Raw genomic sequence first — 15,821 nt, forward strand, 5'->3', positions numbered from 1 at the left:
ACTCTATATAATATCCATTATTTATACTGTTATTGTAAATAAAATATATTAATCTTACCTACTTAATTTAAGTAGTCAACAATGAATATCATATAATCATAATTATTTTGCAAGCTGTACAGCGAAGTAAAAATGTACACAGCTTGCAAAAAGTAAAGTTTTCGATAGTATAGCGTCTAAAGTAATCTCAAGTCTTGTGAGCAAAAGTCATACCACTGCGAAGTTGGTACTTCAATAACCAACAGACTATTACGAAGATCCGGAAATCTTGAATATTTTATCCACGAAGATCTGCGAGACGCCGTTTGAATACTCGACAAATACGATTTGCAGGGCTTATTTAATATATTTTTACTCCTCTTGGAGAATTATATAATGTTAACAAGAATAATAACATCTGTCACGCGAAATATTTTTTTCTATTCCCCACAGTCACGTAAGCTAAAAGTTCCGACGATTATCTAATGAGACAAAAACAAAGAAAATATTCGTATTGTACACAAGTTACCCAATCGATCTTATAAATAACGAAACAGATAAGTAATATCAAATGATATTTGATATGAAAACCGCATTGGTACAAGCCGGGGTTTGAACCCGCGACCTCCGGATTGCAAGTCACTAGGCCACCAGCACCCAATAAAACACAATAAAATAAAACACTTAAAACAGAACTAAAGTAACATGATATTGCTTCCCGCACGCCTCTTCTCATTTCCGCTCATCTCCACCGCAGTGGAAAAGCAGCCTAAATATGAGTGAAGGTACATCGAAACGAATCTTTTTTAGGGTGGCGTACCCAAAGGGAAAAACCGGGCCTATTACTAAGACTCCGCTGTTCGTCCGTCTCTTAATTAATAAATATCAAAATACTTATTTATGAATTTAAATATTTGCGACGATGATTAAAAACAAAATCATGATTATATTAGAAAACAAAAATATTGACAGTCTGTAAATGGAAAAACAATGTTCACAGTTACAGCACAAAAGAGAAAATAATATTTGAGAAAATATTCTTGGCATATTAGGCAAAATTATATGACGTTGCGGACCTTCCGAAAGTGCCTTGAAAATACCTTTCAATATTTTTCCTGTTGCCTTTTTCATCTCACATTCAAAAGGCTTGGCTTTCAAAAGCAGTAGTTTGGCTGAAGTATGATAAATCATTTTGCCAATATGTAATGTTAACGTCGTTTTGATGTGAATGTGAATTTCAGGATCAGCATTTGTGTTAAACTGTCCTAAGTTGTCGTGATTTGATTTTGTTTCAAATAATTGGTTATCGCTTAAGAGCGACACAATTTTTGGAAGCTTCCATAAAATTATCGAATCAAAGGGGCATAGTTAGATTACACCGAGTGTTTTCTGTAACACGAGCAAATAATTAAACCACATATTGTACTCCTAAAACGATATAACTTTAGATTAACAACTTTTAAAAATGATGAAATCTTTAGATTTCAAGTTTTTCATACAAATTTAATATTATTGTCAATGTACGCCGACATCAATGTGTTTGACGTTACTTGTCACGCTTTAAACATAACAAAATTCGCAATACATTGCGTCTTAGAATTAAATCCAATGTGTAATAAAAATCAAAACTTAAGTTATTTTTCAAAGTTGTTGAACAAATGTTGGTCAGTTTGAGGAGTACCTGCTCCTGTTACAGGAAACACCCGGTATATGAATTTGTAATATTTTATATTTTTTTAATAGCCTACATTGTGTCCTACTGCTGGCAAAGGCCTCCCCTGTCTTCCGCCACTCGTCACGGTTTTGTGCATGCTCCCGCCAGTCGCCACAAAATGAGTCCAGGTCGTCTCGGCATCTCGTTTTTGGCCTGCCTCTGCCTCGGCTGATCTGTGGTGCTCATTCGGTCGCTATTTTTTCTATACTTATTTGTAAATCAGAGATGAAAATGCGGATGTTTTTTGAATGGAGAATCATCTACTTGTCCTCTTAATTTTAAATTTGAACTGGATTTAATCTTGCAAATGAACAAAAAATAATTGTACGTTCAACAATAACAAGCAGCTCATCTGGTCCTGATCTTATCGATCGGTTTTTTTTATAGATGGACCTTGTAAGTATAAGTGAGATAGTGGTGAGATATTGCGTTTTCCCTGTTTATTTTTGTGAAATGGTTTGTGTGTTATCCCTAACCTGCAGCTCAGTAATAACATATATTAATCTATGCCGCAGCTATTATGCAGCAATCTGCAGTAATTTGTCGCTAGCATGGGGACTTGTGAAACCTTCTTGTAAGAGTCTTCACCTACACCCAGACCCATCTGACCGGCTAGCATCAGTTGCGTTCTCGCGCGCGAGTCCATACTTGAAGTCGCGCTAGATGTATGGAGTCGCGCGCGAGAACGCAACTCATGCAGCAAGTCAGAGCAGTATACTCGTTGTGAGCAGTATAGTATATAAAGGCTGTAGTTTTTTTCATCAGTCAAAATCTGCGTAGTGAATTTATAGGCCATACTGAACAATTTTTACTATGAGACCAATGCCGAAATCGCGAAAAAAATTGTCTGTTTAACAGTGGCGGTGCGTCACAAATATTCGTAGGGAACCCGGAGCTAATTTTGCTTTCCTTTTCTCCATGAATCGATCGTGAAACTACTCAACGGGCTGAAATTAGACAAGCCGATGGGATTCGAGTTCTTTGAACGATCCGCCACTGCTGTTTAACACATTTTGGCAATTTTTTTAATCGATTTCAACATTGATCCTATAATAAAAATTGTTCAGTATAACCTATTCACTACGCAGAGAATGGCCAGTGAAAAAAAAAAACACCTATATAGACCGGTTATAAGCTTGTAACTTGTTTGTAGACTTATCAAAATGGCTGCTTACAATATTGTTTAAATACCTACCGTGCCTTCGGAGCGTTATCTTAACGTGTAATAAACCAAGATTTATGGCAACGGCCGATAAAAATACGCTACTCCTATTAATGTTCCAAAGCCACAGTGACAAACGCGATAAAATTAACAAACGAGCCATCACGGCTGAAGAACAAGCTCGCGTGATAACTGCTGATTAATGTTGGCTTTCCATTATTATTCCACTTATTTTTGGGCTATTCTACGGTTTTTTGCCATTTAAAATGATAAGAAATGTGATTTCACTGTTGTAGTGAATGCATAAATAAATCGATTTTATATCTTTATCTGAAATAGGTAGGAACATAGTCAAAACCTGTCAAAAAAAAAAAGTAAAACAATTTATTTTATTTTATTTATATTAAACGATTTTTTTTATTATTCGAACTCACGACCTTCCGAAACACCGATCTGAAAGTTCGCGAGTTCGAATCTTGCCAGAAGCTATGAATTTTCCCATTTTTTTTTTCAATTTAAATTTAATATCACTCATAGACGTAGGATTTAAAAAAAATATGTAAAATAATTACCTATTAAATATCCGCTTAACACTGGTTGCAATATAACTATTTTGTAATTAAATCTTAATATAAATAGCCCATATTTATATAAATAATACGAGTAGACTCCAATAAATATAAATAATAATCATCACAAATAACGCTTAATTAGCGAGCGCTAACGTTACTCATACACAACGTTTTACTTAACCGTACGCACCGTGAGCTTCCTGGTTTTAAACTTTTTCACCAGTCACTTCGCACTTTTAGGTTAAACTGTTTACATTTCGCGACGTGGAGGCGTGACGCGGTTCGCGATCGCGGTAGAACTGGCGTCGGCGGCCGCGGGCGGCGGGCCGTGCATGCGCCTTTCGAACTTCGAAGCATCCCTTATGACCATTGTGAAGCGCGCCTTACGATTGTTCGAGCGAAGAAAAAGGTCTGGGATTATAATTCTGGTTGCTCGTTGTGAGCAATCATCAAGTAGATTAAGGTAAGGTTAGATTTTTACGATTCAGTTTTCAATCTAGCGAATTTTATGTAATTGTGTAACCATAATATATGTTATAGTTACGTCATAAGTTAATCATCCGAATGTAGACACCGCTATGAGTATATAGTTCTATTCGATATGGGTAAAATAAAATCGACCTCCGTTTAATATTTCAGAAAAATATGGAAACGGATTCAGATTTAGCAATTAGTTTTTTTATGGAAATAAATATTAATGTACGGTCGCGGAAATTGATTCTTTAGCAACTTGCGGTTCAAGTAAATTTGGCTGTACATACTTATGGTAAGAGCTGTCCATTGTAACGTGACACGTTAACTGCTAAAGAATCAATTTCCTCGACTGTACATTATGACACAACTTGACTAAGCCCCACAGTAAGCTCAAAAAGGCTTTGTGTTGTAGGTACTCAGACAACAATACATATAATATATAAATACTTAGAAATCACCCCCCAAGACTCAGAAACATATCCGTGCTCATCACACAAATAAATGCCCTTAGCGGGATTTGAACCCAGAACTATCGGCTTCATAGACAGGGTTACCCACTCGGCTAGAACAGTCGTCAAAGTTATGATTTTGAACTTGTTTTGACACGATCTTGAAAATCGCTCACGCTAATTGGTGCATACGAAATCAAGTAACGATCGTCAAGGTCTGTCAATTTAGAACTGCTTTTGATACAAAAACAGTTTTAAATCATAACAAATTGTGGAATCTTAATTTTGCTCTAGGTATCCTATTTAAAATAATTAGGTTAATAGTAAATTAAGGATAAAAGTAAATAAGATTTGTTAACATAGACACAAAAATTTACCTAGCCTAATGTAATTACAGTTGTTTAAATTAAATAAAGTTTTAGTCAGGGTTTGCGATTAGATAATATTGTCTGGTAAGTTTCACAGCCAAACCTGAAACTTGTCTAAGTGATTTACTTCTAAATCTCTTAAAGCAATCTGATATTATAGTTGAATTGCAGGGGCTAATTACTTTAACATACTTTCAGCAGACTTTTGTGACATCTCAAACGATCGATGTCACAAAATTAACCATTAACATTTAGATGTCCACTGCAGCTGTATTACTGTTGCGAGACATTATGCCCTGTAAGGCTAGCATTTGTCACCATGCCTGTGACGTTCTAATAAGTATGTAAGCGTGAAAGTGACGGGCATAGCAACAAGTGATAAAAAAGCGGCCAAGTTCGAGTCGGACTCGCCCATGAAGGGTTCCGTACCATTTATGACGTCTTAAAAAAACTACTTACTAGATCTCATTCAAACCAATTTTCGGTGAAGTTTTCATGGTAATGTATATCATATATATATTTTTTGTTTTATCATTCTGTTATTTTAAAAGTTACAGGGGGGGGGGGGACACATTTTACCACTTTGGAAGTGTCTCTCGCGCAAACTATTCAGTTTAGAAAAAAATGATATTATAAACTTCAATATCATTTTTGAAGACCTATCTATAGATACACCACACGTATGGGTTTGATGAATAAAGATTTTTTGAGTTTCAGTTCTAAGTATGGGGAACCCTCAAAATTTATTGTTTTTTTGTTTCTATTTTTGTGTGAAAATCTTAATGCGGTTCATAGAATACATCTACTTACCAAGTTTGAACAGTATAGTTCTTATAGTTTCGGAAAAAAAGTGGCTGTGACATAAACGGACAGACAGACGGATATGACGAATCTATAAGGGTTCCGTTTTTTGCCATTTGGCTACGGAACCCTAAAAATGGAACCATGCTGCCACCGCTGATCACATTTACTGAGTTCAGTGGCGAGACAGCAAATTGGTACTCGGGCGAGAGAGTGGGGTGTGGTAGGGTGGCTGAGCAGGTGTTTACACGCATTTTGCTTCTCAATCACTTTCGAGCGATTCGTCAGTCCGTCAACATGAATAGCAAAAAGAAACAAAATCGCCCCTCGCCGAACCCTACCGGCAAGTAACGTGTGGTCGTATTCTTACTTGTCGAGTGGCGAGCGAGTTGGCGCGGGGTATACTGAAAGGAGTGCGGGGGCACTCGGCCTAGTCAACAAAACAAGGTCCAAGTGACTCGCTTGTCAGTTTGCTAGGCCGAGTACTCGTCACAAAGTACACACGAACCGAGCACTCGGCCGAGGTACTCTCTCGCCACTGTACTCGGTACATGTGACGGAATAAAATTGTATTGTCTTTAATACTTAAACTAGTTCAAGCGGCCACTTCACAAGACTTTAATATGGTTACAAACAGTAATGTTGACATTATATATTTTGTATTGTTATATATTAAAATACTATGATGTGCAGGTTAACGATATATTTATAACTGAAAATAAATGGAATTGTGACTTTTTTCTATCGAGCCAACATTAATCTTTTAAGATTATGGTTAGTCTGCCCTTGCAAATGTAGTTGTGTGAATTTTTTCATGACCTTTGCCTTTTATTAAAATGTAATAATTAAAGTGTAATAATTCAATATAAAACTACAATTTCGTATAAGCCCCTTTTAAAAAGCTTGTAATTTTTTTATTGTTTCATGTTTTACGGAAACGCTAAATTACTATGGATTTATTTGACGCCTTGCAACTGCACGGCCATTATTATTTTTTGCCTGTCGTTGAAACACAGCAATATCATAGAATTTAAGCGGCTATTACGTCATTTTAAAAGTAACATATTTGAGTGAATAAAACCAGTTAAAGAGCTTAGTTTCATGGCTTCAAAGAGCAGACATATTTCACAAGTTTTAATTTAACTTGAACTGATCGTCTGTCGTAAACTTTTTTAACGTGAATTTATTTTTATGTTGCCCGTTTTAAATGCTATATTTTAGAGTTCGAGCTGGTTATTCGATGATAAAACTGTAATAAAAAAATAATTAAAATGGTTTTAATAAAACAGCAGTGGTGATACTGGTAGATAAGTTTCAAAAACTCAAAGTATTCACAAAGATAATTAATGGCAGATGTGACTAGAAATAGAATAATGTAATAGTTTAGTTTATTTTTAATATTGTGCAGACTGCCTACACTATTAGGGATCGGACATTCTCTTCTACCTAGCGTTACCCCGGCCTTTGCCAGGGCCCGCTTTCCTACTTGGTTTCCTCCACTTTGCGCAATCCTGGGCGTCCTCTCGTGTGAGCCCGTTTATGCTCATATCCGCATTCACGACATCAAGCCATCGATTTTTTGGTCTGCCACGGGGTCGGGGGCCGTCAAGGGCTAGGTGAAGGCACATGCTTACTACGTGGTCAGTTGGCCTGCGATAAACGTGGCTGAACCACCGGAGGCGACATTCTTGGGGCTTCTCCGCTACGTCACGGACTGCAAGACTACCACGGATGTATTCGTTGCGAATGTGGTCAGCGCGCGTTACACCACACTTCCACCGCAGCATCTTCATCTCTGTTACGCAAAGTGTCATCAAGCTCACCATATTTATTAACCTATCGAATGAGCTAATGCTTTTACGGATACTGGAAAGCGATATGTAAATGTACTACATACCTATACGAGGCCTGGATGTTAGTGAGATGACGATATGAGTTGTGCTGGTGTCCGACTGTATGACCTACATATAACATGAGTATCACATGATTATCCACCTGGTTTCTTGAGGTTAATAGTCGCCTCCAAACCTCCCCTTATAGCGACCCCATTCCTCACACAAAGTTTACCTTAAGTTCATATTAGCCTCACTGGATCACTGTTCACTCTGAGTACTGATAGCGTTGGTCACAATATACCAGAGACACATCATTATTCTAATAACACCATAAGAACGTTCTTGATTTTATCTAAAAGCACGTCTCGGCGCCTAAAGTCTAGCCTTTTGAGTCTAAGCGGTATTCTGCGATCGCAGATGACTCCTGTGACCTCCCACCATTTAGACCAAGCCGCGTTGATGTCGTGATCAATGGTCCCGGACTCATGCAGTACTTATCCCAGGTATTTAAATTTGTCCATTTCACGGCAGGCACGTTCCCTACACTGAAAGAAATGTTTGCATAACTGTAACAAAATTTTGGTTACTGTTTACACAAAAATTGGGACTTGCGAACTATGTGTTATATGTTACAAAACCGTGTTTGGCTATCAGTGTTCAGGTACTGGGTATACACTACAAAATAAGTTTGTAAATTTATGCAAAGTTTATTTTCTTATAACCGTAGTTTAGTTATTTAGTAAAGTTACAAAACCAGTTCGGCTATCTATTTTTTTCAGTGTATATTGAAGGGAGTGGAATCCGTACTTCCGCAGGCCATGTACTCGGTCTTTGCGACATTTAGCTTAGGACCTCCATTTTATAGCGAACCCTTCCACTGGTTCACCTTTCGCTCTAATACCTGTTTATCCTCGTCTGTCAGTGCAATGTCGTTTGCATACATGAGCAACCATGGCGGTGGGTCTCGTATCTCCGCCGTGACGACGTCAAGCACCACACTAAACAGAAAGGGACTTAGAGCGGAGCCTTGGTGAACACCCACTGTGATCGGGAAGGGTTTTGTGTCACCAACGGAGGTCCTTACAGAAAACAAATCGCGGTACATGTCTAGGATAATGTCAATGTAGACTTGTGGCTCATTCTTCACCTTCAGTGCCCACCAGACATTGTCATAAAGAAAATCAATCTAGTCATTATTTAGTCTGACTCCTTTAGCTTTATATTATGACGTCATGCAAAGGTGAAACAGACTTTTTTAATACTCTTAAATGACAAAACGTTTTGACATTTAGGAGAAAATGACTTATATCATTATAGTCTAATGTCCGATCCCACGCATAGACGCGCTTACCTACTAAATTTAAAAATAATGTTGATGCTAAATTGGTAAAGTCGTTCATATAAAAAAAAAACGACAAGTATAGCGATAAAATAAAACTATTTTGGTATTCAGTAGTCCATCTTATAATGGAAATAAAAATATTTGTATGTAGTTTTATGAGCGTATTTTGCATATGGCTATATACATATATGTATAACCAGCCTTACAACTTTTTTTTCATGTTTTTTTGGTTAACTTTTGCACATTGTGATTTTGACAGAGTTGAATATACTCGTATTTTTCCTGTCTGCCATTGACTACGAAATTGTTAAGTGTTCGAAACGTCCGTTAAAATAGTTTTATTTAATTTCATGAGTAACTATTGTGGTAACCGAAGAAAATATTAACCCCCTTATTCATAAACGTGTACTAAAGTTACGATGCCGCTAATAATCGTTTGTCCCTTTCCATCATACCAATACGTCGGAAAGGGACAAACGATTATTAGCGGCATCGTAACTTTAGTACACGTTTATGAATAAAAGGGTAAGTGTCTTAATAATTTAGAGACTCTCCTTGAGGTAATTTCATTATTAAATTACCTCAAGCAATCTCTTTACGTTACCATATAATTAAATATCCAATAGTGTTATTTTTTTTATATTCAGCGGCGGTATCATGGTCGCATTTTTATCACTTGTAATGTCATGCGTCACTTTCGCACTTACATACTTGTTAGAACGTGACAGGCATGATGACAGATGATAAAAAACCAACCATCTTAGCCCTAAAGATAAGTTAAATATTTGTAGCTTATATATTACTTGTCAGTGACTTTCTTTTTGCAATCAGTCTTGTCATGGGCAAATGTTTTTATGAAATAATTTAATATTTTGAAGAAATTTTATACCTAACAACTTATTATCTGGAGGCACGGCTGGGCTGTGCCCCCGCCAAGTCGTGCAAAAGAAAAGCATGGCCGTATCATCTCTTGAAGCAGTTCAGGCCATTTTCGGCCCCCCTATAACTTCGTTGTGAACAAAAGGAAGCCTCAATTTACAGTACCTAAGCTGAATATCAGTAAATTTCAAATTTCATTCAATTTGAACCAGTAGTTTAAGAATTATAACTAGTCAAAGTTTCTTAATTTTGTCACTCACTCACTGACTGACCGATCATCAAAACTCTAAGGTACTTTTAGCAGACATAGAAGCTTCAAATTTAGAATAAAATTAGTGTTTAGTATATTAATCAAGGAAATACTCAAATATCACCCACCTAAGGGTGGTTACTCTGCCGCTGATTCGCACTATACGCTACGCATCCTGCTTTATCATGCGAACGGCTAAGGAGTGAAATTCAATTTCTGCAAATCTATTCCCAGTCTACTATAACTTAGTTTTTTTTTATCGAGAGTGAATAGACTTTTAGATACGCATGTTCCATCCTAGACTGCATCAGCACTTATCACCAGGTGAGATTGTGGGTCAAATGCTTACCTTTTCGAAACTTGTTTTTTACAAGTAATGTTTTTGATGGCATACCTTTGACCCGACACGGTTAATTAAAACGATTGATTGACTTCATTATATGAGACTTTACTAGGATTCTTACGTAATTAATGACCAAACTATGGCTTTGTTGTTGGAAATGTTGAAACAAGCAACCAGTTTTTAATAGCCTTGTACAAATTTATAGTTTATAGCAATATAATTATAGTTTTTCCTAGTCCTTGCACCATATTAACATATCTCTATTTAACCCCATGGTCGATTAGTATTAGACAATGGCCATTAGTCCGTTTTTTTTTACATTTTTGTCTTTATATTATAATGTTATGAATAAACCGTAACATTCATAAGTGTTTATCATCTTGCTGCATCATATTATTGATTTTCCGTTTTTTTTAAATACTCGTGACACTAAAAATCAGTCAGGACTTCGTAGAGCTGGATGGCCACAAAATCATCGTGTGTAAGCTGGAGTAGACTAGGGTGCAGATTTGCGTTCCGGGCGATACCGACATTGAGTATGTAAAGAAAATCGGGTGCTGATGGCGCAAAATACTGGTTCTCCGTGCCAGTAACAATAATAAATCAATGCACGTATATGAACATTTCATGAGTCCGAAAGAAGTGAACTACAAATGAATAAACGGGGCTACGTGATCAAAACGAATGGTTAGTGCACTGATCGTATTCAGGATATATGGTGGTTAATGGTGGTGCCTAATTACACCGCAAGCATAAGACCGGCTCCTCGCTGCGGGCGTTGCAGCTTCGATCGCGCCAAAGTTAAATGTAACTTTTTTGTGGTTCATGTGCCGATAGCGCAGCAGGCGCACCATCGAGTGTGCCGACGGAGGTTCCGTGGCATATTGCTGAATCCAACACAAGACCAGAATATTTAACGGAGCCACGCTGTTTTGTCGCCTACCTGTTTAGTTTTAAGTTTATAAAATGCATAAGTATATATTTTAGTCTGTGAGCTATTTATTATTATATAGGCCTCATTTTAATTTTTTAAATAAATAAATATATCTTGGAATATACTGCTGTTACTGTTTATAGCAACAACAGCGAATAATTTACACAATAGCATATTATTTCTGAATTCAATGCTTCCAATGACATTTTACATCATTCCGATTTTGTTCGCACTTTTGATATTTGACAGTTTGACAGGCAATCTTGTACAATGTACAGTCACGACTGAAAATATCGATACGACCAAAGTCCCAAAAATATATATACACGACCTTATTGCGCTTATATTAAGGTGTTAAATTGTTTGGCACTTTTTCGTCCGTTTCTATATTTTCAGACGTGACTGTACTGTGGACTGTCCTAAGGAACGTACATAAACGTCAAGTTTATAAACTCGATCGAGCCAACTTTGTGCAAACATAATTAACTACATATTTAGTAGTTTATCGGAACCGGGATTTCAACTAGTGACAATACTGAATAGTTACACGGTTGCATAAAGTTTGCTATACGCAATTGAGTCTTGCGAACAACAACAGACAAGCAACCGTAGGGGCATGGCATACTGCGTCCGATTCGCACGTCGGAGTAAGTGCAAGCGAGACAGCTAATGATACGACAAACAGTGCATTTTGCGCGTACCAAACAATATAAATGTAAGATCAAACAAAACCTTAACATAATTGTTGAATCAGCATCGGCCTCTCATATCACTAATTGGATGTAGTACCGAGTTTATAAGGTTGACGTAAAAAAATAACAATTGATATGTTTAACCTGTCATTTTAATTACAAAGCAACGATATCACGTGTTGTCTGCCCATCCTCCTATATTCGGACTCTATTATTAACAATCAAATGAAAAAAGCCTTTTATTCTAGCATAATTTTGTTTAACAAGGTATCATTTGCATGCAGGGATCGGAACCGGTTTTTTGCAAAAACATCGAAATAACCATATATTTCGGTTTATTTTATACTCAAAATGTAGGACTCAGTTGTGTTTTTAGATAACGACTTCGTATTATTAGATTGCCCGATTAGGAATGAAATAATTAACAAAGAACGAAAAAATACCGTTTTCGTTCCCATACAAAAATACCGGTTTCCGATCCCTGTTTGTATGCATAATCTTTTTATAATATTAATACTTTACATTGTATTTTTAACCGACTTCAAGATTTCAAAAGGAGGAGGTTATCAATTCGGTACGTATGTATTTTTTTGGAAATTATTTGTTTGTTTAAATCTACATATATACAAATTGGTCCCGTTTTTGCCAAAACTCAGTTCTGATGATGAGATCCATGAGGAATCGAGAGAACTCTTCAAATGTGAAATGCATACATGTATTGATTATTGTATTTTCTTTAACAAATCAAGCATTAACATTTAAAAAAGTGACATTTGATGAAGTGGAACTGCTGATGACGATCAGAATGGAACTCTTACCTAAAATGTGTCAAGGTGGGTGCAGTGACAAAAAAAAACATGTTACCTCCTTTTCTACATAATTAGGCGTAGGACGCTGTCTGTTTAATTTTATTGTATGAAAGCCAAATTCAACAATAATTGTTCTTTCACCGGTCTCCCTCATTGAGGTCGGTTTTTTTTCTTAAAAATTATAAAATAACAAGTCAATTCGTTTACAAAAGTCTCTTTTCACCTCATTCGCATTTACATTCATTTATAATTAGTGTAACATTTAATTATACACTCATTTAATATTAGTGTAACATACAATTACATCATAATTATACTATAAAAGCATGTTTTTGGTAAACTGTCGCCTTCGAAACTGACTACAATATACCTGGAGGTCAATACGAACGTAAGTAACCCAATGAGTCAATATTTGTCAATGTTAAATGATGTTATTTTAGACCGCGAGCCAGGAAAAGATTTCCATGACCAATCGCGATTGGTTAATCGTCTCCCGGGTGATAACTCGTATTGTGCTTAACGGCTATGTATGATGATTCTTCATGTATGTCAGCTGCTGCTCCGTTGGTGGGTTGAAGAATGGCAGCCACCGAAACATGTAAAAAAAACAAAATTGGTCATCGCATCCCGTTTGATACTTTGTCAGATGCTATTTGTGAGTTAAAAAAATCTTCAGCCAGTTACATCGCGGTGGGAAGGTATTCAGCTGCTCGCATAAACGTGCAAAAAATAAGTGCTTTACCTTCTTATGATAGTCATAACAAAATCATGAAACTTTGCATGTAGCATTCCATCAGGCATTTCAATAAAGGCCTTACGGAATGCGCATACTTTGCCGATATAAATGTTAAAGCGCGTATTTTTTACATGTTAATGCGACCAGCTGACGGTCTTTCCACCGCTATACAACCGACTGACGGTTTTTTTAATTTAAAATAGCATCTAAACATTCACCTGATACAATATCAATCGGGGGACGATGACCGATTTTTTTTTCACATGTTCATGTGATCAACTGACGGACTTTCAATTCCGATACAACCGGCTGACTATTTTTTTTAATTCATGATATGATTCTAAACTATCATCTGACAGAGTATCAACCGGGAAGCGATGACGACGATATATGCTCCTGGCCTGCGGTCTATTTACGTGTGAATTTTGCTCGTACTTTTTTCGCACGTGTGAATGCTAACAGAAATAGGTACACCATTTAGATATCATTTTGACGCGTAAATGTAAGTTTAAGTTGGCCTCCTTAAGGTCGGTTTAAGTTGATATGAACTAATACATGTTGTACAAAGGGCCTGACAGTTTGTATGCTTCGTATTTGAGGGAGCATCTGCGTAGTTTGTGGTAAGACAAGAGAAACTTCTCCTTTGTCTTCGATACTCGTACTATTCATTGCACGCGCTCGGCGATAGTCCGGTCGGATCTCTGCGATCGCTGTGCTGTCAATATCACTTCTCGCTCTCGTTCCGTTTCCCGTGTAGTGTACTAAATTGTACTAAGACCAGAATCAGTAAGGAATAATTCGGTCTAGTACAGTGGAGGGAATTGTTTCGTTTGGACTTTAGTACGTGTAATACACAAGCTTAGAACATACCAAATATTGGTATTTGTGTTTCTTTAAGTCACATATTTATATAAATTTATCCACTGAAACCTTAAAATAGTTAGATTTATTCACATTATACCTAAATACACTTACATTTAAACTGAAAAAAATGTCGTATACAAATAAAAGTGAGTAACAGGTCAATTTGAGTTTTAGTTATTCGATCTCTTTCCGATATGATACTGATCTGTCAGTGTCAAAAGTGACATATCTTTAACCAAAAACGTCAATTTTGACACTGAAATACACATATCTAAAAGTTCGAATTGGGCCGATTTTCAGTGTTAATTCGGTGCAAGTGCAAGCTTAGCGTGGTCAGAAACAATGTTTACATTAGAGTTTTTTTAAATCTAAAATACATATTTTGCGACACAGATAATCATCATCATATTAGCCCTTTATCGCCCACTGCTGCGCATAGGCCTCTCTTCCAGTACGCCACTTATCCCGGTCCTGAGCTAATCTCATCCAGAAGTGACACGCAATCTTCCGAATGTCGTCCACCCAACGAGCCAACGGACGCCAGAGGCTTCTTTCATCCGAAAGCGGCCATCATTCCGTTAACATTTTAGTCCACCTGCCATCACTCTGCCTAGCAACATGTCCCGTCCAACTCCATTTTAGTTTGGTAATGACGCAACCCACGTCTCGCACCTTGGTGCGGCGACGAATCTCAGCATTCCTTACTCGATCTTGAAGCTTGATACCGAGCATGGCGTGCTCAATGGCTCTCTGTGCTACACGGATTTTATGCACGGCCTCCTTGGTGCGTCCATACAACACACACACACACACACACACACACACACACACACACACACACACACACACACACACACACACACACACACACACACACACACACACACACACACACACACACACACACACACAATAAGTATACATGTATAAATAAAATGTACTAATCCCGTAACACGTGCTTTGACTTAACATCACAATGTGGATTTTCTACACTTCAAATCATCCGTCACCTAAATATATAATTATAAGACATATATCACACGTCGTAAGAAGCAATATAACCCGTATAGGGATATAAACGAGCGAGGGTTGCTATTTTCATTAGAGCATTAACTCAAGCTGGTGAGGGATTAATCTGTTTACGAGATATCAAGTTATGTAATCAGGTACCTGGTAGGGATGGGATAGATTTATTCGTGTAAGTAATAAGAATAAATTTTGTTATTCGAGAATCATGAATGATAACAGTTGCTAACAATACGATGTATTTAGAAGAGCACATTTTTAAAGGCAATACGTGTTTTTAATGAACTTCCTAATGAATAAAAAATGTTGACAGGTAATATTTTAAAGTATAGGTAGCTGTTTGAGAAACTGTACTACAATCTTAAAGAATTTTTTGATGAAGCATGTGGCAACAAAGTTCATCCTCACTTTCTCGACACGTGGCAAATCAAGAACAAGCGGGCATCTCGCTCGTTTTTTCCCAGAACGTGCAAGTTGTGGAATGAGCTACCTTCTGAGGTGTTTCCCTTGCGCTATGACATGGGGTTCTTCAAGATATCTGCTGGTATTTAGGGTTCTCAAAGGTTGGCAACGCATAAGTGGCTCCTCCGAT

General features: G+C 37.1%; 1 protein-coding gene across 1 annotated transcript in view; it reads right to left on the reverse strand.

Annotated features, from left to right (window-relative positions):
* LOC133526805 (limbic system-associated membrane protein-like) overlaps positions 1-3,787 on the reverse strand; it is a 107,413-nt gene extending 103,626 nt beyond the window's left edge. Inside the window, exon 1 of the mRNA XM_061863592.1 lies at positions 3,618-3,787. The gene's annotated coding sequence lies outside the window, so the exon portion shown is untranslated. The remainder of the gene's footprint in view (positions 1-3,617) is intronic.
* Between the last annotated feature and the right edge of the window lie 12,034 nt (positions 3,788-15,821).

This window comes from Cydia pomonella, chromosome 17 (assembly GCF_033807575.1).
Source record: "Cydia pomonella isolate Wapato2018A chromosome 17, ilCydPomo1, whole genome shotgun sequence".
NCBI lineage: Eukaryota > Metazoa > Arthropoda > Insecta > Lepidoptera > Tortricidae > Cydia > Cydia pomonella.